Raw genomic sequence first — 23,603 nt, 5'->3', positions numbered from 1 at the left:
GGAGGCCCGGGTTCGATTCCCAGCCAATGCATGGCACTTTTGTAGACGTGTCTCTTGATATTTTAAAAGGCATGGGAAAAGAAAAATGGAAACGGTAGATAAGATGATTGCATTGCTTGTCTGTTTTCTGCGCAAAGAAAGCACTCTGCTGCCCTCTTTTAGCAGAAGATGGAACTGCAGTTTCAACTTAAGGCGGGAAACCTTCTATTATGCAAATAATTCCCAGAAGACCCCAGAAGCCCAGATTGAAAGGGTGTCAGCCTCGTGTGGCTGCAAAGATATCCCCTGAGTCCTGCAGTAGAAGTCTGGCTTTCCTGAGGCACGGTGCTCAGGGAACTGCACTCAGAGTAGCGACCCATACAAAGGCCACCCTCATCTACCAGTGTGCTTGCCTCTGTCCACTTTTCCTGTCTATAGAACCTGGCCGTTCGTGGCCGTTCGTGGCCAAGTGAGTGAGAAGGACTGCCAGGGCAGCGCAGCTCCCATTCACCCACCGGAGCTGGCGCCATCCTCATGTCACTGCAGTGCTCTGTTAAATCAGCTGCTCTGGGCTGCAATGGTCCAGAGCACTGTAGCGCCAGTGTGCAGCATGTAAGGCATTGGTGGTTCAGTGGTAGAATTCTCGCCTGCCACGCGGGAGGCCCGGGTTCGATTCCCGGCCAATGCATGAGCGTTTTGCACATGTACCTTTCGTTGACTTTGAAGCATCGTGAAAAGGAAGAGACCGAACAAAAAAACAAGCCTTGATTGCCTTGCTTGCCTTATTTCTGCTACTAGCGATCACTCTGCTGATCCCTTTTAGTAGAAGGGGCCGCTGCGCCTTGACTGGAAGCAGGGCAATCTCAGATTATGCAAACAGCTCATAGAGGCCCAGCCCGAGTAGGTGCCAGTCTCACACGTCTGCAAAGGCCTTCAATGAGGCTTTCAGCAGAAGTCAAGAGTTTACAAGTGACCATTCGCATGGAACTGGCAGGTGTGTTAAATCAAGTGCTCTACCGCAGTAATGCTGCTTGTCAGGCATTGGTAGTTCAGTGGTAGAATTCTCGCTTCCCAAGCGGGAGGCCCGGGTTCGATTCCCGGCCAATGCATGGCACTTTTGTAGACGTGTCTCTTGATATTTTAAAAGGCATGGGAAAAGAAAAATGGAAACGGTAGATAAGATGATTGCATTGCTTGTCTGTTTTCTGCGCAAAGAAAGCACTCTGCTGCCCTCTTTTAGCAGAAGATGGAACTGCAGTTTCAACTTAAGGCGGGAAACCTTCTATTATGCAAATAATTCCCAGAAGACCCCAGAAGCCCAGATTGAAAGGGTGTCAGCCTCGTGTGGCTGCAAAGATATCCCCTGAGTCCTGCAGTAGAAGTCTGGCTTTCCTGAGGCACGGTGCTCAGGGAACTGCACTCAGAGTAGCGACCCATACAAAGGCCACCCTCATCTACCAGTGTGCTTGCCTCTGTCCACTTTTCCTGTCTATAGAACCTGGCCGTTCGTGGCCAAGTGAGTGAGAAGGACTGCCAGGGCAGCGCAGCTCCCATTCACCCACCGGAGCTGGCGCCATCCTCATGTCACTGCAGTGCTCTGTTAAATCAGCTGCTCTGGGCTGCAATGGTCCAGAGCACTGTAGCGCCAGTGTGCAGTATGTAAGGCATTGGTGGTTCAGTGGTAGAATTCTCGCCTGCCACGCGGGAGGCCCGGGTTCGATTCCTGGCCAATGCATGAGCGTTTTGCACATGTACCTTTCGTTGACTTTGAAGCATCGTGAAAAGGAAGAGACCGAACAAAAAAACAAGCCTTGCTTGCCTTATTTCTGCTACTAGCGATCACTCTGCTGATCCCTTTTAGTAGAAGGGGCCGCTGCGCCTTGACTGGAAGCAGGGCAATCTCAGATTATGCAAAACGCTCATAGAGGCCCAGCCCGAGTAGGTGCCAGTCTCACACGTCTGCAAAGGCCTTCAATGAGGCTTTCAGCAGAAGTCAAGAGTTTACGAGTGACCATTCGCATGGAACTGGCAGGTGTGTTAAATCAAGCGCTCTACCGCAGTAATGCGGCTTGTCAGGCATTGGTAGTTCAGTGGTAGAATTCTCGCTTCCCAAGCGGGAGGCCCGGGTTCGATTCCCGGCCAATGCATGGCACTTTTGTAGACGTGTCTCTTGATATTTTAAAAGGCATGGGAAAAGAAAAATGGAAACGGTAGATAAGATGATTGCATTTCTTGTCTGTTTTCTGAGCAAAGAAAGCACTCTGCTGCCCTCTTTTAGCAGAAGATGGAACTGCAGTTTCAACTTAAGGCGGGAAACCTTCTATTATGCAAATAATTCCCAGAAGACCCCAGAAGCCCAGATTGAAAGGGTGTCAGCCTCGTGTGGCTGCAAAGATATCCCCTGAGTCCTGCAGTAGAAGTCTGGCTTTCCTGAGGCACGGTGCTCAGGGAACTGCACTCAGAGTAGCGACCCATACAAAGGCCACCCTCATCTACCAGTGTGCTTGCCTCTGTCCACTTTTCCTGTCTATAGAACCTGGCCGTTCGTGGCCAAGTGAGTGAGAAGGACTGCCAGGGCAGCGCAGCTCCCATTCACCCACCGGAGCTGGCGCCATCCTCATGTCACTGCAGTGCTCTGTTAAATCAGCTGCTCTGGGCTGCAATGGTCCAGAGCACTGTAGCGCCAGTGTGCAGCATGTAAGGCATTGGTGGTTCAGTGGTAGAATTCTCGCCTGCCACGCGGGAGGCCGGGTTCGATTCCCGGCCAATGCATGAGCGTTTTGCACATGTACCTTTCGTTGACTTTGAAGCATCGTGAAAAGGAAGAGATCAAACAAAAAAACAAGCCTTGATTGCCTTGCTTGCCTTATTTCTGCTACTAGCGATCACTCTGCTGATCCCTTTTAGTAGAAGGGGCCGCTGCGCCTTGACTGGAAGCAGGGCAATCTCAGATTATGCAAACAGCTCATAGAGGCCCAGCTCGAGTAGGTGCCAGTCTCACACGTCTGCAAAGGCCTTCAATGAGGCTTTCAGCAGAAGTCAAGAGTTTACGAGTGACCATTCGCATGGAACTGGCAGGTGTGTTAAATCAAGCGCTCTACCGCAGTAATGCTGCTTGTCAAGCATTGGTAGTTCAGTGGTAGAATTCTCGCTTCCCAAGCGGGAGGCCTGGGTTCGATTCCCGGCCAATGCATGGCACTTTTGTAGACGTGTCTCTTGATATTTTAAAAGGCATGGGAAAAGAAAAATGGAAACGGTAGATAAGATGATTGCATTGCTTGTCTGTTTTCTGCGCAAAGAAAGCACTCTGCTGCCCTCTTTTAGCAGAAGATGGAACTGCAGTTTCAACTTAAGGCGGGAAACCTTCTATTATGCAAATAATTCCCAGAAGACCCCAGAAGCCCAGATTGAAAGGGTGTCAGCCTCGTGTGGCTGCAAAGATATCCCCTGAGTCCTGCAGTAGAAGTCTGGCTTTCCTGAGGCACGGTGCTCAGGGAACTGCACTCAGAGTAGCGACCCATACAAAGGCCACCCTCATCTACCAGTGTGCTTGCCTCTGTCCACTTTTCCTGTCTATAGAACCTGGCCGTTCGTGGCCAAGTGAGTGAGAAGGACTGCCAGGGCAGCGCAGCTCCCATTCACCCACCGGAGCTGGCGCCATCCTCATGTCACTGCAGTGCTCTGTTAAATCAGCTGCTCTGGGCTGCAATGGTCCAGAGCACTGTAGCGCCAGTGTGCAGCATGTAAGGCATTGGTGGTTCAGTGGTAGAATTCTCGCCTGCCACGCGGGAGGCCCGGGTTCGATTCCCGGCCAATGCATGAGCGTTTTGCACATGTACCTTTCGTTGACTTTGAAGCATCGTGAAAAGGAAGAGATCAAACAAAAAAACAAGCCTTGATTGCCTTGCTTGCCTTATTTCTGCTACTAGCGATCACTCTGCTGATCCCTTTTAGTAGAAGGGGCCGCTGCGCCTTGACTGGAAGCAGGGCAATCTCAGATTATGCAAACAGCTCATAGAGGCCCAGCCCGAGTAGGTGCCAGTCTCACACGTCTGCAAAGGCCTTCAATGAGGCTTTCAGCAGAAGTCAAGAGTTTACGAGTGACCATTCGCATGGAACTGGCAGGTGTGTTAAATCAAGCGCTCTACCGCAGTAATGCTGCTTGTCAAGCATTGGTAGTTCAGTGGTAGAATTCTCGCTTCCCAAGCGGGAGGCCCGGGTTCGATTCCCGGCCAATGCATGGCACTTTTGTAGACGTGTCTCTTGATATTTTAAAAGGCATGGGAAAAGAAAAATGGAAACGGTAGATAAGATGATTGCATTGCTTGTCTGTTTTCTGCGCAAAGAAAGCACTCTGCTGCCCTCTTTTAGCAGAAGATGGAACTGCAGTTTCAACTTAAGGCGGGAAACCTTCTATTATGCAAATAATTCCCAGAAGACCCCAGAAGCCCAGATTGAAAGGGTGTCAGCCTCGTGTGGCTGCAAAGATATCCCCTGAGTCCTGCAGTAGAAGTCTGGCTTTCCTGAGGCACGGTGCTCAGGGAACTGCACTCAGAGTAGCGACCCATACAAAGGCCACCCTCATCTACCAGTGTGCTTGCCTCTGTCCACTTTTCCTGTCTATAGAACCTGGCCGTTCGTGGCCAAGTGAGTGAGAAGGACTGCCAGGGCAGCGCAGCTCCCATTCACCCACCGGAGCTGGCGCCATCCTCATGTCACTGCAGTGCTCTGTTAAATCAGCTGCTCTGGGCTGCAATGGTCCAGAGCACTGTAGCGCCAGTGTGCAGCATGTAAGGCATTGGTGGTTCAGTGGTAGAATTCTCGCCTGCCACGCGGGAGGCCCGGGTTCGATTCCCGGCCAATGCATGAGCGTTTTGCACATGTACCTTTCGTTGACTTTGAAGCATCGTGAAAAGGAAGAGATCAAACAAAAAAACAAGCCTTGATTGCCTTGCTTGCCTTATTTCTGCTACTAGCGATCACTCTGCTGATCCCTTTTAGTAGAAGGGGCCGCTGCGCCTTGACTGGAAGCAGGGCAATCTCAGATTATGCAAACAGCTCATAGAGGCCCAGCTCGAGTAGGTGCCAGTCTCACACGTCAGCAAAGGCCTTCAATGAGGCTTTCAGCAGAAGTCAAGAGTTTACGAGTGACCATTCGCATGGAACTGGCAGGTGTGTTAAATCAAGCGCTCTACCGCAGTAATGCTGCTTGTCAAGCATTGGTAGTTCAGTGGTAGAATTCTCGCTTCCCAAGCGGGAGGCCCGGGTTCGATTCCCGGCCAATGCATGGCACTTTTGTAGACGTGTCTCTTGATATTTTAAAAGGCATGGGAAAAGAAAAATGGAAACGGTAGATAAGATGATTGCATTGCTTGTCTGTTTTCTGCGCAAAGAAAACACTCTGCTGCCCTCTTTTAGCAGAAGATGGAACTGCAGTTTCAACTTAAGGCGGGAAACCTTCTATTATGCAAATAATTCCCAGAAGACCCCAGAAGCCCAGATTGAAAGGGTGTCAGCCTCGTGTGGCTGCAAAGATATCCCCTGAGTCCTGCAGTAGAAGTCTGGCTTTCCTGAGGCACGGTGCTCAGGGAACTGCACTCAGAGTAGCGACCCATACAAAGGCCACCCTCATCTACCAGTGTGCTTGCCTCTGTCCACTTTTCCTGTCTATAGAACCTGGCCGTTCGTGGCCAAGTGAGTGAGAAGGACTGCCAGGGCAGCGCAGCTCCCATTCACCCACCGGAGCTGGCGCCATCCTCATGTCACTGCAGTGCTCTGTTAAATCAGCTGCTCTGGGCTGCAATGGTCCAGAGCACTCTAGCGCCAGTGTGCAGCATGTACGGCATTGGTGGTTCAGTGGTAGAATTCTCGCCTGCCACGCGGGAGGCCCGGGTTTGATTCCCGGCCAATGCATGAGCGTTTTGCACATGTACCTTTCGTTGACTTTGAAGCATCGTGAAAAGGAAGAGATCAAACAAAAAAACAAGCCTTGATTGCCTTGCTTGCCTTATTTCTGCTACTAGCGATCACTCTGCTGATCCCTTTTAGTAGAAGGGGCCGCTGCGCCTTGACTGGAAGCAGGGCAATCTCAGATTATGCAAACAGCTCATAGAGGCCCAGCTCGAGTAGGTGCCAGTCTCACACGTCTGCAAAGGCCTTCAATGAGGCTTTCAGCAGAAGTCAAGAGTTTACGAGTGACCATTCGCATGGAACTGGCAGGTGTGTTAAATCAAGCGCTCTACCGCAGTAATGCTGCTTGTCAAGCATTGGTAGTTCAGTGGTAGAATTCTCGCTTCCCAAGCGGGAGGCCCGGGTTCGATTCCCGGCCAATGCATGGCACTTTTGTAGACGTGTCTCTTGATATTTTAAAAGGCATGGGAAAAGAAAAATGGAAATGGTAGATAAGATGATTGCATTGCTTGTCTGTTTTCTGCGCAAAGAAAGCACTCTGCTGCCCTCTTTTAGCAGAAGATGGAACTGCAGTTTCAACTTAAGGCGGGAAACCTTCTATTATGCAAATAATTCCCAGAAGACCCCAGAAGCCCAGATTGAAAGGGTGTCAGCCTCGTGTGGCTGCAAAGATATCCCCTGAGTCCTGCAGTAGAAGTCTGGCTTTCCTGAGGCACGGTGCTCAGGGAACTGCACTCAGAGTAGCGACCCATACAAAGGCCACCCTCATCTACCAGTGTGCTTGCCTCTGTCCACTTTTCCTGTCTATAGAACCTGGCCGTTCGTGGCCAAGTGAGTGAGAAGGACTGCCAGGGCAGCGCAGCTCCCATTCACCCACCGGAGCTGGCGCCATCCTCATGTCACTGCAGTGCTCTGTTAAATCAGCTGCTCTGGGCTGCAATGGTCCAGAGCACTGTAGCGCCAGTGTGCAGCATGTAAGGCATTGGTGGTTCAGTGGTAGAATTCTCGCCTGCCACGCGGGAGGCCGGGTTCGATTCCCGGCCAATGCATGAGCGTTTTGCACATGTACCTTTCGTTGACTTTGAAGCATCGTGAAAAGGAAGAGATCAAACAAAAAAACAAGCCTTGATTGCCTTGCTTGCCTTGCTTGCCTTATTTCTGCTACTAGCGATCACTCTGCTGATCCCTTTTAGTAGAAGGGGCCGCTGCGCCTTGACTGGAAGCAGGGCAATCTCAGATTATGCAAACAGCTCATAGAGGCCCAGCTCGAGTAGGTGCCAGTCTCACACGTCTGCAAAGGCCTTCAATGAGGCTTTCAGCAGAAGTCAAGAGTTTACGAGTGACCATTCGCATGGAACTGGCAGGTGTGTTAAATCAAGCGCTCTACCGCAGTAATGCTGCTTGTCAGGCATTGGTAGTTCAGTGGTAGAATTCTCGCTTCCCAAGCGGGAGGCCCGGGTTCGATTCCCGGCCAATGCATGGCACTTTTGTAGACGTGTCTCTTGATATTTTAAAAGGCATGGGAAAAGAAAAATGGAAACGGTAGATAAGATGATTGCATTGCTTGTCTGTTTTCTGCGCAAAGAAAGCACTCTGCTGCCCTCTTTTAGCAGAAGATGGAACTGCAGTTTCAACTTAAGGCGGGAAACCTTCTATTATGCAAATAATTCCCAGAAGACCCCAGAAGCCCAGATTGAAAGGGTGTCAGCCTCGTGTGGCTGCAAAGATATCCCCTGAGTCCTGCAGTAGAAGTCTGGCTTTCCTGAGGCACGGTGCTCAGGGAACTGCACTCAGAGTAGCGACCCATACAAAGGCCACCCTCATCTACCAGTGTGCTTGCCTCTGTCCACTTTTCCTGTCTATAGAACCTGGCCGTTCGTGGCCAAGTGAGTGAGAAGGACTGCCAGGGCAGCGCAGCTCCCATTCACCCACCGGAGCTGGCGCCATCCTCATGTCACTGCAGTGCTCTGTTAAATCAGCTGCTCTGGGCTGCAATGGTCCAGAGCACTGTAGCGCCAGTGTGCAGCATGTAAGGCATTGGTGGTTCAGTGGTAGAATTCTCGCCTGCCACGCGGGAGGCCCGGGTTCGATTCCCGGCCAATGCATGAGCGTTTTGCACATGTACCTTTCGTTGACTTTGAAGCATCGTGAAAAGGAAGAGATCAAACAAAAAAACAAGCCTTGATTGCCTTGCTTGCCTTATTTCTGCTACTAGCGATCACTCTGCTGATCCCTTTTAGTAGAAGGGGCCGCTGCGCCTTGACTGGAAGCAGGGCAATCTCAGATTATGCAAACAGCTCATAGAGGCCCAGCCCGAGTAGGTGCCAGTCTCACACGTCTGCAAAGGCCTTCAATGAGGCTTTCAGCAGAAGTCAAGAGTTTACGAGTGACCATTCGCATGGAACTGGCAGGTGTGTTAAATCAAGCGCTCTACCGCAGTAATGCTGCTTGTCAAGCATTGGTAGTTCAGTGGTAGAATTCTCGCTTCCCAAGCGGGAGGCCCGGGTTCGATTCCCGGCCAATGCATGGCACTTTTGTAGACGTGTCTCTTAATATTTTAAAAGGCATGGGAAAAGAAAAATGGAAACGGTAGATAAGATGATTGCATTGCTTGTCTGTTTTCTGCGCAAAGAAAGCACTCTGCTGCCCTCTTTTAGCAGAAGATGGAACTGCAGTTTCAACTTAAGGCGGGAAACCTTCTATTATGCAAATAATTCCCAGAAGACCCCAGAAGCCCAGATTGAAAGGGTGTCAGCCTCGTGTGGCTGCAAAGATATCCCCTGAGTCCTGCAGTAGAAGTCTGGCTTTCCTGAGGCACGGTGCTCAGGGAACTGCACTCAGAGTAGCGACCCATACAAAGGCCACCCTCATCTACCAGTGTGCTTGCCTCTGTCCACTTTTCCTGTCTATAGAACCTGGCCGTTCGTGGCCAAGTGAGTGAGAAGGACTGCCAGGGCAGCGCAGCTCCCATTCACCCACCGGAGCTGGCGCCATCCTCATGTCACTGCAGTGCTCTGTTAAATCAGCTGCTCTGGGCTGCAATGGTCCAGAGCACTGTAGCGCCAGTGTGCAGCATGTAAGGCATTGGTGGTTCAGTGGTAGAATTCTCGCCTGCCACGCGGGAGGCCCGGGTTCGATTCCCGGCCAATGCATGAGCGTTTTGCACATGTACCTTTCGTTGACTTTGAAGCATCGTGAAAAGGAAGAGATCAAACAAAAAAACAAGCCTTGATTGCCTTGCTTGCCTTGCTTGCCTTATTTCTGCTACTAGCGATCACTCTGCTGATCCCTTTTAGTAGAAGGGGCCGCTGCGCCTTGACTGGAAGCAGGGCAATCTCAGATTATGCAAACAGCTCATAGAGGCCCAGCTCGAGTAGGTGCCAGTCTCACACGTCTGCAAAGGCCTTCAATGAGGCTTTCAGCAGAAGTCAAGAGTTTACGAGTGACCATTCGCATGGAACTGGCAGGTGTGTTAAATCAAGCGCTCTACCGCAGTAATGCTGCTTGTCAAGCATTGGTAGTTCAGTGGTAGCATTCTCGCTTCCCAAGCGGGAGGCCCGGGTTCGATTCCCGGCCAATGCATGGCACTTTTGTAGACGTGTCTCTTGATATTTTAAAAGGCATGGGAAAAGAAAAATGGAAACGGTAGATAAGATGATTGCATTGCTTCTCTGTTTTCTGCGCAAAGAAAGCACTCTGCTGCCCTCTTTTAGCAGAAGATGGAACTGCAGTTTCAACTTAAGGCGGGAAACCTTCTATTATGCAAATAATTCCCAGAAGACCCCAGAAGCCCAGATTGAAAGGGTGTCAGCCTCGTGTGGCTGCAAAGATATCCACTGAGTCCTGCAGTAGAAGTCTGGCTTTCCTGAGGCACGGTGCTCAGGGAACTGCACTCAGAGTAGCGACCCATACAAAGGCCACCCTCATCTACCAGTGTGCTTGCCTCTGTCCACTTTTCCTGTCTATAGAACCTGGCCGTTCGTGGCCGTTCGTGGCCAAGTGAGTGAGAAGGACTGCCAGGGCAGCGCAGCTCCCATTCACCCACCGGAGCTGGCGCCATCCTCATGTCACTGCAGTGCTCTGTTAAATCAGCTGCTCTGGGCTGCAATGGTCCAGAGCACTGTAGCGCCAGTGTGCAGCATGTAAGGCATTGGTGGTTCAGTGGTAGAATTCTCGCCTGCCACGCGGGAGGCCCGGGTTCGATTCCCGGCCAATGCATGAGCGTTTTGCACATGTACCTTTCGTTGACTTTGAAGCATCGTGAAAAGGAAGAGACCGAACAAAAAAACAAGCCTTGATTGCCTTGCTTGCCTTATTTCTGCTACTAGCGATCACTCTGCTGATCCCTTTTAGTAGAAGGGGCCGCTGCGCCTTGACTGGAAGCAGGGCAATCTCAGATTATGCAAACAGCTCATAGAGGCCCAGCCCGAGTAGGTGCCAGTCTCACACGTATGCAAAGGCCTTCAATGAGGCTTTCAGCAGAAGTGAAGAGTTTACAAGTGACCATTCGCATGGAACTGGCAGGTGTGTTAAATCAAGCGCTCTACCGCAGTAATGCTGCTTGTCAGGCATTGGTAGTTCAGTGGTAGAATTCTCGCTTCCCAAGCGGGAGGCCCGGGTTCGATTCCCGGCCAATGCATGGCACTTTTGTAGACGTGTCTCTTGATATTTTAAAAGGCATGGGAAAAGAAAAATGGAAACGGTAGATAAGATGATTGCATTGCTTGTCTGTTTTCTGCGCAAAGAAAGCACTCTGCTGCCCTCTTTTAGCAGAAGATGGAACTGCAGTTTCAACTTAAGGCGGGAAACCTTCTATTATGCAAATAATTCCCAGAAGACCCCAGAAGCCCAGATTGAAAGGGTGTCAGCCTCGTGTGGCTGCAAAGATATCCCCTGAGTCCTGCAGTAGAAGTCTGGCTTTCCTGAGGCACGGTGCTCAGGGAACTGCACTCAGAGTAGCGACCCATACAAAGGCCACCCTCATCTACCAGTGTGCTTGCCTCTGTCCACTTTTCCTGTCTATAGAACCTGGCCGTTCGTGGCCAAGTGAGTGAGAAGGACTGCCAGGGCAGCGCAGCTCCCATTCACCCACCGGAGCTGGCGCCATCCTCATGTCACTGCAGTGCTCTGTTAAATCAGCTGCTCTGGGCTGCAATGGTCCAGAGCACTGTAGCGCCAGTGTGCAGCATGTAAGGCATTGGTGGTTCAGTGGTAGAATTCTCGCCTGCCACGCGGGAGGCCCGGGTTCGATTCCCGGCCAATGCATGAGCGTTTTGCACATGTACCTTTCGTTGACTTTGAAGCATCGTGAAAAGGAAGAGATCAAACAAAAAAACAAGCCTTGATTGCCTTGCTTGCCTTATTTCTGCTACTAGCGATCACTCTGCTGATCCCTTTTAGTAGAAGGGGCCGCTGCGCCTTGACTGGAAGCAGGGCAATCTCAGATTATGCAAACAGCTCATAGAGGCCCAGCCCGAGTAGGTGCCAGTCTCACACGTCTGCAAAGGCCTTCAATGAGGCTTTCAGCAGAAGTCAAGAGTTTACGAGTGACCATTCGCATGGAACTGGCAGGTGTGTTAAATCAAGCGCTCTACCGCAGTAATGCTGCTTGTCAAGCATTGGTAGTTCAGTGGTAGAATTCTCGCTTCCCAAGCGGGAGGCCCGGGTTCGATTCCCGGCCAATGCATGGCACTTTTGTAGACGTGTCTCTTGATATTTTAAAAGGCATGGGAAAAGAAAAATGGAAACGGTAGATAAGATGATTGCATTGCTTGTCTGTTTTCTGCGCAAAGAAAGCACTCTGCTGCCCTCTTTTAGCAGAAGATGGAACTGCAGTTTCAACTTAAGGCGGGAAACCTTCTATTATGCAAATAATTCCCAGAAGACCCCAGAAGCCCAGATTGAAAGGGTGTCAGCCTCGTGTGGCTGCAAAGATATCCCCTGAGTCCTGCAGTAGAAGTCTGGCTTTCCTGAGGCACGGTGCTCAGGGAACTGCACTCAGAGTAGCGACCCATACAAAGGCCACCCTCATCTACCAGTGTGCTTGCCTCTGTCCACTTTTCCTGTCTATAGAACCTGGCCGTTCGTGGCCGTTCGTGGCCAAGTGAGTGAGAAGGACTGCCAGGGCAGCGCAGCTCCCATTCACCCACCGGAGCTGGCGCCATCCTCATGTCACTGCAGTGCTCTGTTAAATCAGCTGCTCTGGGCTGCAATGGTCCAGAGCACTGTAGCGCCAGTGTGCAGTATGTAAGGCATTGGTGGTTCAGTGGTAGAATTCTCGCCTGCCACGCGGGAGGCCCGGGTTCGATTCCCGGCCAATGCATGAGCGTTTTGCACATGTACCTTTCGTTGACTTTGAAGCATCGTGAAAAGGAAGAGACCGAACAAAAAAACAAGCCTTGATTGCCTTGCTTGCCTTATTTCTGCTACTAGCGATCACTCTGCTGATCCCTTTTAGTAGAAGGGGCCGCTGCGCCTTGACTGGAAGCAGGGCAATCTCAGATTATGCAAACAGCTCATAGAGGCCCAGCCCGAGTAGGTGCCAGTCTCACACGTCTGCAAAGGCCTTCAATGAGGCTTTCAGCAGAAGTCAAGAGTTTACGAGTGACCATTCGCATGGAACTGGCAGGTGTGTTAAATCAAGCGCTCTACCGCAGTAATGCTGCTTGTCAGGCGGAAGCGGGAGGCCCGGGTTCGATTCCCGGCCAATGCATGGCACTTTTGTAGACGTGTCTCTTGATATTTTAAAAGGCATGGGAAAAGAAAAATGGAAACGGTAGATAAGATGATTGCATTGCTTGTCTGTTTTCTGCGCAAAGAAAGCACTCTGCTGCCCTCTTTTAGCAGAAGATGGAACTGCAGTTTCAACTTAAGGCGGGAAACCTTCTATTATGCAAATAATTCCCAGAAGACCCCAGAAGCCCAGATTGAAAGGGTGTCAGCCTCGTGTGGCTGCAAAGATATCCCCTGAGTCCTGCAGTAGAAGTCTGGCTTTCCTGAGGCACGGTGCTCAGGGAACTGCACTCAGAGTAGCGACCCATACAAAGGCCACCCTCATCTACCAGTGTGCTTGCCTCTGTCCACTTTTCCTGTCTATAGAACCTGGCCGTTCGTGGCCAAGTGAGTGAGAAGGACTGCCAGGGCAGCGCAGCTCCCATTCACCCACCGGAGCTGGCGCCATCCTCATGTCACTGCAGTGCTCTGTTAAATCAGCTGCTCTGGGCTGCAATGGTCCAGAGCACTGTAGCGCCAGTGTGCAGCATGTAAGGCATTGGTGGTTCAGTGGTAGAATTCTCGCCTGCCACGCGGGAGGCCCGGGTTCGATTCCCGGCCAATGCATGAGCGTTTTGCACATGTACCTTTCGTTGACTTTGAAGCATCGTGAAAAGGAAGAGACCGAACAAAAAAACAAGCCTTGCTTGCCTTATTTCTGCTACTAGCGATCACTCTGCTGATCCCTTTTAGTAGAAGGGGCCGCTGCGCCTTGACTGGAAGCAGGGCAATCTCAGATTATGCAAAACGCTCATAGAGGCCCAGCCCGAGTAGGTGCCAGTCTCACACGTCTGCAAAGGCCTTCAATGAGGCTTTCAGCAGAAGTCAAGAGTTTACGAGTGACCATTCGCATGGAACTGGCAGGTGTGTTAAATCAAGCGCTCTACCGCAGTAATGCTGCTTGTCAGGCATTGGTAGTTCAGTGGTAGAATTCTCGCTTCCCAAGCGGGAGGCCCGGGTTCGATTCCCGGCCAATGCATGGCACTTTTGTAGACGTGTCTCTTGATATTTTAAAAGGCATGGGAAAAGAAAAATGGAAACGGTAGATAAGATGATTGCATTTCTTGTCTGTTTTCTGCGCAAAGAAAGCACTCTGCTGCCCTCTTTTAGCAGAAGATGGAACTGCAGTTTCAACTTAAGGCGGGAAACCTTCTATTATGCAAATAATTCCCAGAAGACCCCAGAAGCCCAGATTGAAAGGGTGTCAGCCTCGTGTGGCTGCAAAGATATCCCCTGAGTCCTGCGGTAGAAGTCTGGCTTTCCTGAGGCACGGTGCTCAGGGAACTGCATCCAGAGTAGCGACCCATACAAAGGCCACCCTCATCTACCAGTGTGCTTGCCTCTGTCCACTTTTCCTGTCTATAGAACCTGGCCGTTCGTGGCCAAGTGAGTGAGAAGGACTGCCAGGGCAGCGCAGCTCCCATTCACCCACCGGAGCTGGCGCCATCCTCATGTCACTGCAGTGCTCTGTTAAATCAGCTGCTCTGGGCTGCAATGGTCCAGAGCACTGTAGCGCGAGTGTGCAGCATGAAAGGCATTGGTGGTTCAGTGGTAGAATTCTCGCCTGCCACGCGGGAGGCCCGGGTTCGATTCCCGGCCAATGCATGAGCGTTTTGCACATGTACCTTTCGTTGACTTTGAAGCATCGTGAAAAGGAAGAGACCGAACAAAAAAACAAGCCTTGATTGCCTTGCTTGCCTTATTTCTGCTACTAGCGATCACTCTGCTGATCCCTTTTAGTAGAAGGGGCCGCTGCGCCTTGACTGGAAGCAGGGCAATCTCAGATTATGCAAAACGCTCATAGAGGCCCAGCCCGAGTAGGTGCCAGTCTCACACGTCTGCAAAGGCCTTCAATGAGGCTTTCAGCAGAAGTCAAGAGTTTACGAGTGACCATTCGCATGGAACTGGCAGGTGTGTTAAATCAAGCGCTCTACCGCAGTAATGCTGCTTGTCAGGCATTGGTAGTTCAGTGGTAGAATTCTCGCTTCCCAAGCGGGAGGCCCGGGTTCGATTCGCGGCCAATGCATGGCACTTTTGTAGACGTGTCTCTTGATATTTTAAAAGGCATGGGAAAAGAAAAATGGAAACGGTAGATAAGATGATTGCATTTCTTGTCTGTTTTCTGCGCAAAGAAAGCACTCTGCTGCCCTCTTTTAGCAGAAGATGGAACTGCAGTTTCAACTTAAGGCGGGAAACCTTCTATTATGCAAATAATTCCCAGAAGACCCCAGAAGCCCAGATTGAAAGGGTGTCAGCCTCGTGTGGCTGCAAAGATATCCCCTGAGTCCTGCGGTAGAAGTCTGGCTTTCCTGAGGCACGGTGCTCAGGGAACTGCACTCAGAGTAGCGACCCATACAAAGGCCACCCTCATCTACCAGTGTGCTTGCCTCTGTCCACTTTTCCTGTCTATAGAACCTGGCCGTTCGTGGCCAAGTGAGTGAGAAGGACTGCCAGGGCAGCGCAGCTCCCATTCACCCACCGGAGCTGGCGCCATCCTCATGTCACTGCAGTGCTCTGTTAAATCAGCTGCTCTGGGCTGCAATGGTCCAGAGCACTGTAGCGCCAGTGTGCAGCATGTAAGGCATTGGTGGTTCAGTGGTAGAATTCTCGCCTGCCACGCGGGAGGCCCGGGTTCGATTCCCGGCCAATGCATGAGCGTTTTGCACATGTACCTTTCGTTGACTTTGAAGCATCGTGAAAAGGAAGAGACCGAACAAAAAAACAAGCCTTGATTACCTTGCTTGCCTTATTTCTGCTACTAGCGATCACTCTGCTGATCCCTTTTAGTAGAAGGGGCCGCTGCGCCTTGACTGGAAGCAGGGCAATCTCAGATTATGCAAACAGCTCATAGAGGCCCAGCCCGAGTAGGTGCCAGTCTCACACGTCTGCAAAGGCCTTCAATGAGGCTTTCAGCAGAAGTCAAGAGTTTACGAGTGACCATTCGCATGGAACTGGCAGGTGTGTTAAATCAAGCGCTCTACCGCAGTAATGCTGCTTGTCAGGCATTGGTAGTTCAGTGGTAGAATTCTCGCTTCCCAAGCGGGAGGCCCGGGTTCGATTCCCGGCCAATGCATGGCACTTTTGTAGACGTGACTCTTGATATTTTAAAAGGCATGGGAAAAGAAAAATGGAAACGGTAGATAAGATGATTGCATTGCTTGTCTGTTTTCTGCGCAAAGAAAGCACTCTGCTGCCCTCTTTTAGCAGAAGATGGAACTGCAGTTTCAACTTAAGGCGGGAAACCTTCTATTATGCAAATAATTCCCAGAAGACCCCAGAAGCCCAGATTGAAAGGGTGTCAGCCTCGTGTGGCTGCAAAGATATCCCCTGAGTCCTGCAGTAGAAGTCTGGCTTTCCTGAGGCACGGTGCTCAGGGAACTGCACTCAGAGTAGCGACCCATACAAAGGCCACCCTCATCTACCAGTGTGCTTGCCTCTGTCCACTTTTCCTGTCTATAGAACCTGGCCGTTCGTGGCCAAGTGAGTGAGAAGGACTGCCAGGGCAGCGCAGCTCCCATTCACCCACCGGAGCTGGCGCCATCCTCATGTCACTGCAGTGCTCTGTTAAATCAGCTGCTCTGGGCTGCAATGGTCCAGAGCACTGTAGCGCCAGTGTGCAGCATGTAAGGCATTGGTGGTTCAGTGGTAGAATTCTCGCCTGACACGCGGGAGGCCCGGGTTCGATTCCCGGCCAATGCATGAGCGTTTTGCACATGTACCTTTCGTTGACTTTGAAGCATCGTGAAAAGGAAGAGATCAAACAAAAAAACAAGCCTTGATTGCCTTGCTTGCCTTATTTCTGCTACTAGCGATCACTCTGCTGATCCCTTTTAGTAGAAGGGGCCGCTGCGCCTTGACTGGAAGCAGGGCAATCTCAGATTATGCAAACAGCTCATAGAGGCCCAGCTCGAGTAGGTGCCAGTCTCACACGTCTGCAAAGGCCTTCAATGAGGCTTTCAGCAGAAGTCAAGAGTTTACGAGTGACCATTCGCATGGCACTGGCAGGTGTGTTAAATCAAGCGCTCTACCGCAGTAATGCTGCTTGTCAAGCATTGGTAGTTCAGTGGTAGAATTCTCGCTTCCCAATTGGGAGGCCCGGGTTCGATTCCCGGCCAATGCATGGCACTTTTGTAGACGTGTCTCTTGATATTTTAAAAGGCATGGGAAAAGAAAAATGGAAACGGTAGATAAGATGATTGCATTGCTTCTCTGTTTTCTGCGCAAAGAAAGCACTCTGCTGCCCTCTTTTAGCAGAAGATGGAACTGCAGTTTCAACTTAAGGCGGGAAACCTTCTATTATGCAAATAATTCCCAGAAGACCCCAGAAGCCCAGATTGAAAGGGTGTCAGCCTCGTGTGGCTGCAAAGATATCCACTGAGTCCTGCAGTAGAAGTCTGGCTTTCCTGAGGCACGGTGCTCAGGGAACTGCACTCAGAGTAGCGACCCATACAAAGGCCACCCTCATCTACCAGTGTGCTTGCCTCTGTCCACTTTTCCTGTCTATAGAACCTGGCCGTTCGTGGCCGTTCGTGGCCAAGTGAGTGAGAAGGACTGCCAGGGCAGCGCAGCTCCCATTCACCTACCGGAGCTGGCGCCATCCTCATGTCACTGCAGTGCTCTGTTAAATCAGCTGCTCTGGGCTGCAATGGTCCAGAGCACTGTAGCGCCAGTGTGCAGCATGTAAGGCATTGGTGGTTCAGTGGTAGAATTCTCGCCTGCCACGCGGGAGGCCCGGGTTCGATTCCCGGCCAATGCATGAGCGTTTTGCACATGTACCTTTCGTTGACTTTGAAGCATCGTGAAAAGGAAGAGACCGAACAAAAAAACAAGCCTTGCTTGCCTTATTTCTGCTACTAGCGATCACTCTGCTGATCCCTTTTAGTAGAAGGGGCCGCTGCGCCTTGACTGGAAGCAGGGCAATCTCAGATTATGCAAAACGCTCATAGAGGCCCAGCCCGAGTAGGTGCCAGTCTCACACGTCTGCAAAGGCCTTCAATGAGGCTTTCAGCAGAAGTCAAGAGTTTACGAGTGACCATTCGCATGGAACTGGCAGGTGTGTTAAATCAAGCGCTCTACCGCAGTAATGCTGCTTGTCAGGCATTGGTAGTTCAGTGGTAGAATTCTCGCTTCCCAAGCGGGAGGCCCGGGTTCGATTCCCGGCCAATGCATGGCACTTTTGTAGACGTGTCTCTTGATATTTTAAAAGGCATGGGAAAAGAAAAATGGAAACGGTAGATAAGATGATTGCATTTCTTGTCTGTTTTCTGCGCAAAGAAAGCACTCTGCTGCCCTCTTTTAGCAGAAGATGGAACTGCAGTTTCAACTTAAGGCGGGAAACCTTCTATTATGCAAATAATTCCCAGAAGACCCCAGAAGCCCAGATTGAAAGGGTGTCAGCCTCGTGTGGCTGCAAAGATATCCCCTGAGTCCTGCGGTAGAAGTCTGGCTTTCCTGAGGCACGGTGCTCAGGGAACTGCATCCAGAGTAGCGACCCATACAAAGGCCACCCTCATCTACCAGTGTGCTTGCCTCTGTCCACTTTTCCTGTCTATAGAACCTGGCCGTTCGTGGCCAAGTGAGTGAGAAGGACTGCCAGGGCAGCGCAGCTCCCATTCACCCACCGGAGCTGGCGCCATCCTCATGTCACTGCAGTGCTCTGTTAAATCAGCTGCTCTGGGCTGCAATGGTCCAGAGCACTGTAGCGCCAGTGTGCAGCATGAAAGGCATTGGTGGTTCAGTGGTAGAATTCTCGCCTGCCACGCGGGAGGCCCGGGTTCGATTCCCGGCCAATGCATGAGCGTTTTGCACATGTACCTTTCGTTGACTTTGAAGCATCGTGAAAAGGAAGAGACCGAACAAAAAAACAAGCCTTGATTGCCTTGCTTGCCTTATTTCTGCTACTAGCGATCACTCTGCTGATCCCTTTTAGTAGAAGGGGCCGCTGCGCCTTGACTGGAAGCAGGGCAATCTCAGATTATGCAAAACGCTCATAGAGGCCCAGCCCGAGTAGGTGCCAGTCTCACACGTCTGCAAAGGCCTTCAATGAGGCTTTCAGCAGAAGTCAAGAGTTTACGAGTGACCATTCGCATGGAACTGGCAGGTGTGTTAAATCAAGCGCTCTACCGCAGTAATGCTGCTTGTCAGGCATTGGTAGTTCAGTGGTAGAATTCTTGCTTCCCAAGCGGGAGGCACGGGTTCGATTCCCGGCCAATGCATGGCACTTTTGTAGACGTGTCTCTTGATATTTTAAAAGGCATGGGAAAAGAAAAATGGAAACGGTAGATAAGATGATTGCATTTCTTGTCTGTTTTCTGCGCAAAGAAAGCACTCTGCTGCCCTCTTTTAGCAGAAGATGGAACTGCAGTTTCAACTTAAGGCGGGAAACCTTCTATTATGCAAATAATTCCCAGAAGACCCCAGAAGCCCAGATTGAAAGGGTGTCAGCCTCGTGTGGCTGCAAAGATATCCCCTGAGTCCTGCGGTAGAAGTCTGGCTTTCCTGAGGCACGGTGCTCAGGGAACTGCACTCAGAGTAGCGACCCATACAAAGGCCACCCTCATCTACCAGTGTGCTTGCCTCTGTCCACTTTTCCTGTCTATAGAACCTGGCCGTTCGTGGCCAAATGAGTGAGAAGGACTGCCAGGGCAGCGCAGCTCCCATTCACCCACCGGAGCTGGCGCCATCCTCATGTCACTGCAGTGCTCTGTTAAATCAGCTGCTCTGGGCTGCAATGGTCCAGAGCACTGTAGCGCCAGTGTGCAGCATGAAAGGCATTGGTGGTTCAGTGGTAGAATTCTCGCCTGCCACGCGGGAGGCCCGGGTTCGATTCCCGGCCAATGCATGAGCGTTTTGCACATGTACCTTTCGTTGACTTTGAAGCATCGTGAAAAGGAAGAGACCGAACAAAAAAACAAGCCTTGATTGCCTTGCTTGCCTTATTTCTGCTACTAGCGATCACTCTGCTGATCCCTTTTAGTAGAAGGGGCCGCTGCGCCTTGACTGGAAGCAGGGCAATCTCAGATTATGCAAAACGCTCATAGAGGCCCAGCCCGAGTAGGTGCCAGTCTCACACGTCTGCAAAGGCCTTCAATGAGGCTTTCAGCAGAAGTCAAGAGTTTACGAGTGACCATTCGCATGGAACTGGCAGGTGTGTTAAATCAAGCGCTCTACCGCAGTAATGCTGCTTGTCAGGCATTGGTAGTTCAGTGGTAGAATTCTCGCTTCCCAAGCGGGAGGCCCGGGTTCGATTCCCGGCCAATGCATGGCACTTTTGTAGACGTGTCTCTTGATATTTTAAAAGGCATGGGAAAAGAAAAATGGAAACGGTAGATAAGATGATTGCATTGCTTGTCTGTTTTCTGCGCAAAGAAAGCACTCTGCTGCCCTCTTTTAGCAGAAGATGGAACTGCAGTTTCAACTTAAGGCGGGAAACCTTCTATTATGCAAATAATTCCCAGAAGACCCCAGAAGCCCAGATTGAAAGGGTGTCAGCCTCGTGTGGCTGCAAAGATATCCCCTGAGTCCTGCAGTAGAAGTCTGACTTTCCTGAGGCACGGTGCTCAGGGAACTGCACTCAGAGTAGCGACCCATACAAAGGCCACCCTCATCTACCAGTGTGCTTGCCTCTGTCCACTTTTCCTGTCTATAGAACCTGGCCGTTCGTGGCCAAGTGAGTGAGAAGGACTGCCAGGGCAGCGCAGCTCCCATTCACCCACCGGAGCTGGCGCCATCCTCATGTCACTGCAGTGCTCTGTTAAATCAGCTGCTCTGGGCTGCAATGGTCCAGAGCACTGTAGCGCCAGTGTGCAGCATGAAAGGCATTGGTGGTTCAGTGGTAGAATTCTCGCCTGCCACGCGGGAGGCCCGGGTTCGATTCCCGGCCAATGCATGAGCGTTTTGCACATGTACCTTTCGTTGACTTTGAAGCATCGTGAAAAGGAAGAGACCGAACAAAAAAACAAGCCTTGATTGCCTTGCTTGCCTTATTTCTGCTACTAGCGATCACTCTGCTGATCCCTTTTAGTAGAAGGGGCCGCTGCGCCTTGACTGGAAGCAGGGCAATCTCAGATTATGCAAAACGCTCATAGAGGCCCAGCCCGAGTAGGTGCCAGTCTCACACGTCTGCAAAGGCCTTCAATGAGGCTTTCAGCAGAAGTCAAGAGTTTACGAGTGACCATTCGCATGGAACTGGCAGGTGTGTTAAATCAAGCGCTCTACCGCAGTAATGCTGCTTGTCAGGCATTGGTAGTTCAGTGGTAGAATTCTCGCTTCCCAAGCGGGAGGCACGGGTTCGATTCCCGGCCAATGCATGGCACTTTTGTAGACGTGTCTCTTGATATTTTAAAAGGCATGGGAAAAGAAAAATGGAAACGGTAGATAAGATGATTGCATTTCTTGTCTGTTTTCTGCGCAAAGAAAGCACTCTGCTGCCCTCTTTTAGCAGAAGATGGAACTGCAGTTTCAACTTAAGGCGGGAAACCTTCTATTATGCAAATAATTCCCAGAAGACCCCAGAAGCCCAGATTGAAAGGGTGTCAGCCTCGTGTGGCTGCAAAGATATCCCCTGAGTCCTGCGGTAGAAGTCTGGCTTTCCTGAGGCACGGTGCTCAGGGAACTGCACTCAGAGTAGCGACCCATACAAAGGCCACCCTCATCTACCAGTGTGCTTGCCTCTGTCCACTTTTCCTGTCTATAGAACCTGGCCGTTCGTGGCCGTTCGTGGCCAAGTGAGTGAGAAGGACTGCCAGGGCAGCGCAGCTCCCATTCACCCACCGGAGCTGGCGCCATCCTCATGTCACTGCAGTGCTCTGTTAAATCAGCTGCTCTGGGCTGCAATGGTCCAGAGCACTGTAGCGCCAGTGTGCAGCATGTAAGGCATTGGTGGTTCAGTGGTAGAATTCTCGCCTGCCACGCGGGAGGCCCGGGTTCGATTCCCGGCCAATGCATGAGCGTTTTGCACATGTACCTTTCGTTGACTTTGAAGCATCGTGAAAAGGAAGAGACCGAACAAAAAAACAAGCCTTGATTGCCTTGCTTGCCTTATTTCTGCTACTAGCGATCACTCTGCTGATCCCTTTTAGTAGAAGGGGCCGCTGCGCCTTGACTGGAAGCAGGGCAATCTCAGATTATGCAAACAGCTCATAGAGGCCCAGCCCGAGTAGGTGCCAGTCTCACACGTCTGCAAAGGCCTTCAATGAGGCTTTCAGCAGAAGTCAAGAGTTTACAAGTGACCATTCGCATGGAACTGGCAGGTGTGTTAAATCAAGCGCTCTACCGCAGTAATGCTGCTTGTCAGGCATTGGTAGTTCAGTGGTAGAATTCTCGCTTCCCAAGCGGGAGGCCCGGGTTCGATTCCCGGCCAATGCATGGCACTTTTGTAGACGTGTCTCTTGATATTTTAAAAGGCATGGGAAAAGAAAAATGGAAACGGTAGATAAGATGATTGCATTGCTTGTCTGTTTTCTGCGCAAAGAAAGCACTCTGCTGCCCTCTTTTAGCAGAAGATGGAACTGCAGTTTCAACTTAAGGCGGGAAACCTTCTATTATGCAAATAATTCCCAGAAGACCCCAGAAGCCCAGATTGAAAGGGTGTCAGCCTCGTGTGGCTGCAAAGATATCCCCTGAGTCCTGCGGTAGAAGTCTGGCTTTCCTGAGGCACGGTGCTCAGGGAACTGCATCCAGAGTAGCGACCCATACAAAGGCCACCCTCATCTACCAGTGTGCTTGCCTCTGTCCACTTTTCCTGTCTATAGAACCTGGCCGTTCGTGGCCAAGTGAGTGAGAAGGACTGCCAGGGCAGCGCAGCTCCCATTCACCCACCGGAGCTGGCGCCATCCTCATGTCACTGCAGTGCTCTGTTAAATCAGCTGCTCTGGGCTGCAATGGTCCAGAGCACTGTAGCGCCAGTGTGCAGCATGAAAGGCATTGGTGGTTCAGTGGTAGAATTCTCGCCTGCCACGCGGGAGGCCCGGGTTCGATTCCCGGCCAATGCATGAGCGTTTTGCACATGTACCTTTCGTTGACTTTGAAGCATCGTGAAAAGGAAGAGACCGAACAAAAAAACAAGCCTTGATTGCCTTGCTTGCCTTATTTCTGCTACTAGCGATCACTCTGCTGATCCCTTTTAGTAGAAGGGGCCGCTGCGCCTTGACTGGAAGCAGGGCAATCTCAGATTATGCAAAACGCTCATAGAGGCCCAGCCCGAGTAGGTGCCAGTCTCACACGTCTGCAAAGGCCTTCAATGAGGCTTTCAGCAGAAGTCAAGAGTTTACAAGTGACCATTCGCATGGAACTGGCAGGTGTGTTAAATCAAGCGCTCTACCGCAGTAATGCTGCTTGTCAGGCATTGGTAGTTCAGTGGTAGAATTCTCGCTTCCCAAGCGGGAGGCCCGGGTTCGATTCCCGGCCAATGCATGGCACTTTTGTAGACGTGTCTCTTGATATTTTAAAAGGCATGGGAAAAGAAAAATGGAAACGGTAGATAAGATGATTGCATTGCTTGTCTGTTTTCTGCGCAAAGAAAGCACTCTGCTGCCCTCTTTTAGCAGAAGATGGAACTGCAGTTTCAACTTAAGGCGGGAAACCTTCTATTATGCAAATAATTCCCAGAAGACCCCAGAAGCCCAGATTGAAAGGGTGTCAGCCTCGTGTGGCTGCAAAGATATCCCCTGAGTCCTGCAGTAGAAGTCTGGCTTTCCTGAGGCACGGTGCTCAGGGAACTGCACTCAGAGTAGCGACCCATACAAAGGCCACCCTCATCTACCAGTGTGCTTGCCTCTGTCCACTTTTCCTGTCTATAGAACCTGGCCGTTCGTGGCCGTTCGTGGCCAAGTGAGTGAGAAGGACTGCCAGGGCAGCGCAGCTCCCATTCACCCACCGGAGCTGGCGCCATCCTCATGTCACTGCAGTGCTCTGTTAAATCAGCTGCTCTGGGCTGCAATGGT

At 51.1% G+C, this 23,603-nt stretch overlaps 35 non-coding genes across 35 annotated transcripts; all 35 read left to right on the top strand.

The window, feature by feature from the left end:
* The first annotated feature begins 596 nt into the window (after positions 1-596).
* On the top strand, positions 597-667 carry TRNAG-GCC (transfer RNA glycine (anticodon GCC)). Its single transcript has one exon. It is a non-coding gene; the product is annotated as a tRNA-Gly (tRNA).
* A 350-nt stretch (positions 668-1,017) lies between these two features.
* On the top strand, positions 1,018-1,088 carry TRNAG-CCC (transfer RNA glycine (anticodon CCC)). The gene has a single exon. It is a non-coding gene; the product is annotated as a tRNA-Gly (tRNA).
* A 967-nt stretch (positions 1,089-2,055) lies between these two features.
* Positions 2,056-2,126, top strand: TRNAG-CCC (transfer RNA glycine (anticodon CCC)). Its single transcript has one exon. It is a non-coding gene; the product is annotated as a tRNA-Gly (tRNA).
* A 975-nt stretch (positions 2,127-3,101) lies between these two features.
* TRNAG-CCC (transfer RNA glycine (anticodon CCC)) lies at positions 3,102-3,172 on the top strand. The gene has a single exon. It is a non-coding gene; the product is annotated as a tRNA-Gly (tRNA).
* Positions 3,173-3,727: 555 nt separating this feature from the next.
* On the top strand, positions 3,728-3,798 carry TRNAG-GCC (transfer RNA glycine (anticodon GCC)). The gene has a single exon. It is a non-coding gene; the product is annotated as a tRNA-Gly (tRNA).
* Positions 3,799-4,148: 350 nt separating this feature from the next.
* Positions 4,149-4,219, top strand: TRNAG-CCC (transfer RNA glycine (anticodon CCC)). The gene has a single exon. It is a non-coding gene; the product is annotated as a tRNA-Gly (tRNA).
* Positions 4,220-4,774: 555 nt separating this feature from the next.
* Positions 4,775-4,845, top strand: TRNAG-GCC (transfer RNA glycine (anticodon GCC)). Its single transcript has one exon. It is a non-coding gene; the product is annotated as a tRNA-Gly (tRNA).
* Positions 4,846-5,195: 350 nt separating this feature from the next.
* On the top strand, positions 5,196-5,266 carry TRNAG-CCC (transfer RNA glycine (anticodon CCC)). The gene has a single exon. It is a non-coding gene; the product is annotated as a tRNA-Gly (tRNA).
* Positions 5,267-6,242: 976 nt separating this feature from the next.
* On the top strand, positions 6,243-6,313 carry TRNAG-CCC (transfer RNA glycine (anticodon CCC)). Its single transcript has one exon. It is a non-coding gene; the product is annotated as a tRNA-Gly (tRNA).
* A 984-nt stretch (positions 6,314-7,297) lies between these two features.
* On the top strand, positions 7,298-7,368 carry TRNAG-CCC (transfer RNA glycine (anticodon CCC)). Its single transcript has one exon. It is a non-coding gene; the product is annotated as a tRNA-Gly (tRNA).
* A 555-nt stretch (positions 7,369-7,923) lies between these two features.
* TRNAG-GCC (transfer RNA glycine (anticodon GCC)) lies at positions 7,924-7,994 on the top strand. Its single transcript has one exon. It is a non-coding gene; the product is annotated as a tRNA-Gly (tRNA).
* Positions 7,995-8,344: 350 nt separating this feature from the next.
* Positions 8,345-8,415, top strand: TRNAG-CCC (transfer RNA glycine (anticodon CCC)). The gene has a single exon. It is a non-coding gene; the product is annotated as a tRNA-Gly (tRNA).
* Positions 8,416-8,970: 555 nt separating this feature from the next.
* On the top strand, positions 8,971-9,041 carry TRNAG-GCC (transfer RNA glycine (anticodon GCC)). Its single transcript has one exon. It is a non-coding gene; the product is annotated as a tRNA-Gly (tRNA).
* A 995-nt stretch (positions 9,042-10,036) lies between these two features.
* On the top strand, positions 10,037-10,107 carry TRNAG-GCC (transfer RNA glycine (anticodon GCC)). The gene has a single exon. It is a non-coding gene; the product is annotated as a tRNA-Gly (tRNA).
* Positions 10,108-10,457: 350 nt separating this feature from the next.
* TRNAG-CCC (transfer RNA glycine (anticodon CCC)) lies at positions 10,458-10,528 on the top strand. Its single transcript has one exon. It is a non-coding gene; the product is annotated as a tRNA-Gly (tRNA).
* A 555-nt stretch (positions 10,529-11,083) lies between these two features.
* TRNAG-GCC (transfer RNA glycine (anticodon GCC)) lies at positions 11,084-11,154 on the top strand. The gene has a single exon. It is a non-coding gene; the product is annotated as a tRNA-Gly (tRNA).
* Positions 11,155-11,504: 350 nt separating this feature from the next.
* Positions 11,505-11,575, top strand: TRNAG-CCC (transfer RNA glycine (anticodon CCC)). Its single transcript has one exon. It is a non-coding gene; the product is annotated as a tRNA-Gly (tRNA).
* A 565-nt stretch (positions 11,576-12,140) lies between these two features.
* On the top strand, positions 12,141-12,211 carry TRNAG-GCC (transfer RNA glycine (anticodon GCC)). The gene has a single exon. It is a non-coding gene; the product is annotated as a tRNA-Gly (tRNA).
* A 945-nt stretch (positions 12,212-13,156) lies between these two features.
* On the top strand, positions 13,157-13,227 carry TRNAG-GCC (transfer RNA glycine (anticodon GCC)). The gene has a single exon. It is a non-coding gene; the product is annotated as a tRNA-Gly (tRNA).
* Positions 13,228-13,568: 341 nt separating this feature from the next.
* Positions 13,569-13,639, top strand: TRNAG-CCC (transfer RNA glycine (anticodon CCC)). Its single transcript has one exon. It is a non-coding gene; the product is annotated as a tRNA-Gly (tRNA).
* Positions 13,640-14,194: 555 nt separating this feature from the next.
* On the top strand, positions 14,195-14,265 carry TRNAG-GCC (transfer RNA glycine (anticodon GCC)). The gene has a single exon. It is a non-coding gene; the product is annotated as a tRNA-Gly (tRNA).
* A 976-nt stretch (positions 14,266-15,241) lies between these two features.
* TRNAG-GCC (transfer RNA glycine (anticodon GCC)) lies at positions 15,242-15,312 on the top strand. The gene has a single exon. It is a non-coding gene; the product is annotated as a tRNA-Gly (tRNA).
* A 350-nt stretch (positions 15,313-15,662) lies between these two features.
* On the top strand, positions 15,663-15,733 carry TRNAG-CCC (transfer RNA glycine (anticodon CCC)). Its single transcript has one exon. It is a non-coding gene; the product is annotated as a tRNA-Gly (tRNA).
* A 555-nt stretch (positions 15,734-16,288) lies between these two features.
* TRNAV-GAC (transfer RNA valine (anticodon GAC)) lies at positions 16,289-16,359 on the top strand. The gene has a single exon. It is a non-coding gene; the product is annotated as a tRNA-Val (tRNA).
* A 986-nt stretch (positions 16,360-17,345) lies between these two features.
* Positions 17,346-17,416, top strand: TRNAG-GCC (transfer RNA glycine (anticodon GCC)). The gene has a single exon. It is a non-coding gene; the product is annotated as a tRNA-Gly (tRNA).
* A 341-nt stretch (positions 17,417-17,757) lies between these two features.
* Positions 17,758-17,828, top strand: TRNAG-CCC (transfer RNA glycine (anticodon CCC)). Its single transcript has one exon. It is a non-coding gene; the product is annotated as a tRNA-Gly (tRNA).
* A 555-nt stretch (positions 17,829-18,383) lies between these two features.
* Positions 18,384-18,454, top strand: TRNAG-GCC (transfer RNA glycine (anticodon GCC)). The gene has a single exon. It is a non-coding gene; the product is annotated as a tRNA-Gly (tRNA).
* Positions 18,455-19,430: 976 nt separating this feature from the next.
* On the top strand, positions 19,431-19,501 carry TRNAG-GCC (transfer RNA glycine (anticodon GCC)). The gene has a single exon. It is a non-coding gene; the product is annotated as a tRNA-Gly (tRNA).
* Positions 19,502-19,851: 350 nt separating this feature from the next.
* Positions 19,852-19,922, top strand: TRNAG-CCC (transfer RNA glycine (anticodon CCC)). Its single transcript has one exon. It is a non-coding gene; the product is annotated as a tRNA-Gly (tRNA).
* Positions 19,923-20,477: 555 nt separating this feature from the next.
* On the top strand, positions 20,478-20,548 carry TRNAG-GCC (transfer RNA glycine (anticodon GCC)). Its single transcript has one exon. It is a non-coding gene; the product is annotated as a tRNA-Gly (tRNA).
* A 350-nt stretch (positions 20,549-20,898) lies between these two features.
* On the top strand, positions 20,899-20,969 carry TRNAG-CCC (transfer RNA glycine (anticodon CCC)). Its single transcript has one exon. It is a non-coding gene; the product is annotated as a tRNA-Gly (tRNA).
* Positions 20,970-21,534: 565 nt separating this feature from the next.
* On the top strand, positions 21,535-21,605 carry TRNAG-GCC (transfer RNA glycine (anticodon GCC)). The gene has a single exon. It is a non-coding gene; the product is annotated as a tRNA-Gly (tRNA).
* Positions 21,606-21,955: 350 nt separating this feature from the next.
* On the top strand, positions 21,956-22,026 carry TRNAG-CCC (transfer RNA glycine (anticodon CCC)). Its single transcript has one exon. It is a non-coding gene; the product is annotated as a tRNA-Gly (tRNA).
* A 555-nt stretch (positions 22,027-22,581) lies between these two features.
* On the top strand, positions 22,582-22,652 carry TRNAG-GCC (transfer RNA glycine (anticodon GCC)). The gene has a single exon. It is a non-coding gene; the product is annotated as a tRNA-Gly (tRNA).
* Positions 22,653-23,002: 350 nt separating this feature from the next.
* TRNAG-CCC (transfer RNA glycine (anticodon CCC)) lies at positions 23,003-23,073 on the top strand. The gene has a single exon. It is a non-coding gene; the product is annotated as a tRNA-Gly (tRNA).
* Positions 23,074-23,603: the final 530 nt, after the last annotated feature.

This window comes from Ambystoma mexicanum, chromosome 1p (genome assembly GCF_040938575.1).
Source record: "Ambystoma mexicanum isolate Mex_15411 chromosome 1p, UKY_AmexF1_1, whole genome shotgun sequence".
NCBI classification, from domain to species: domain Eukaryota; kingdom Metazoa; phylum Chordata; class Amphibia; order Caudata; family Ambystomatidae; genus Ambystoma; species Ambystoma mexicanum.
Note: the sequence above shows the minus strand (reverse complement) of the source record. Positions and strands in the feature narration are given on the sequence as shown.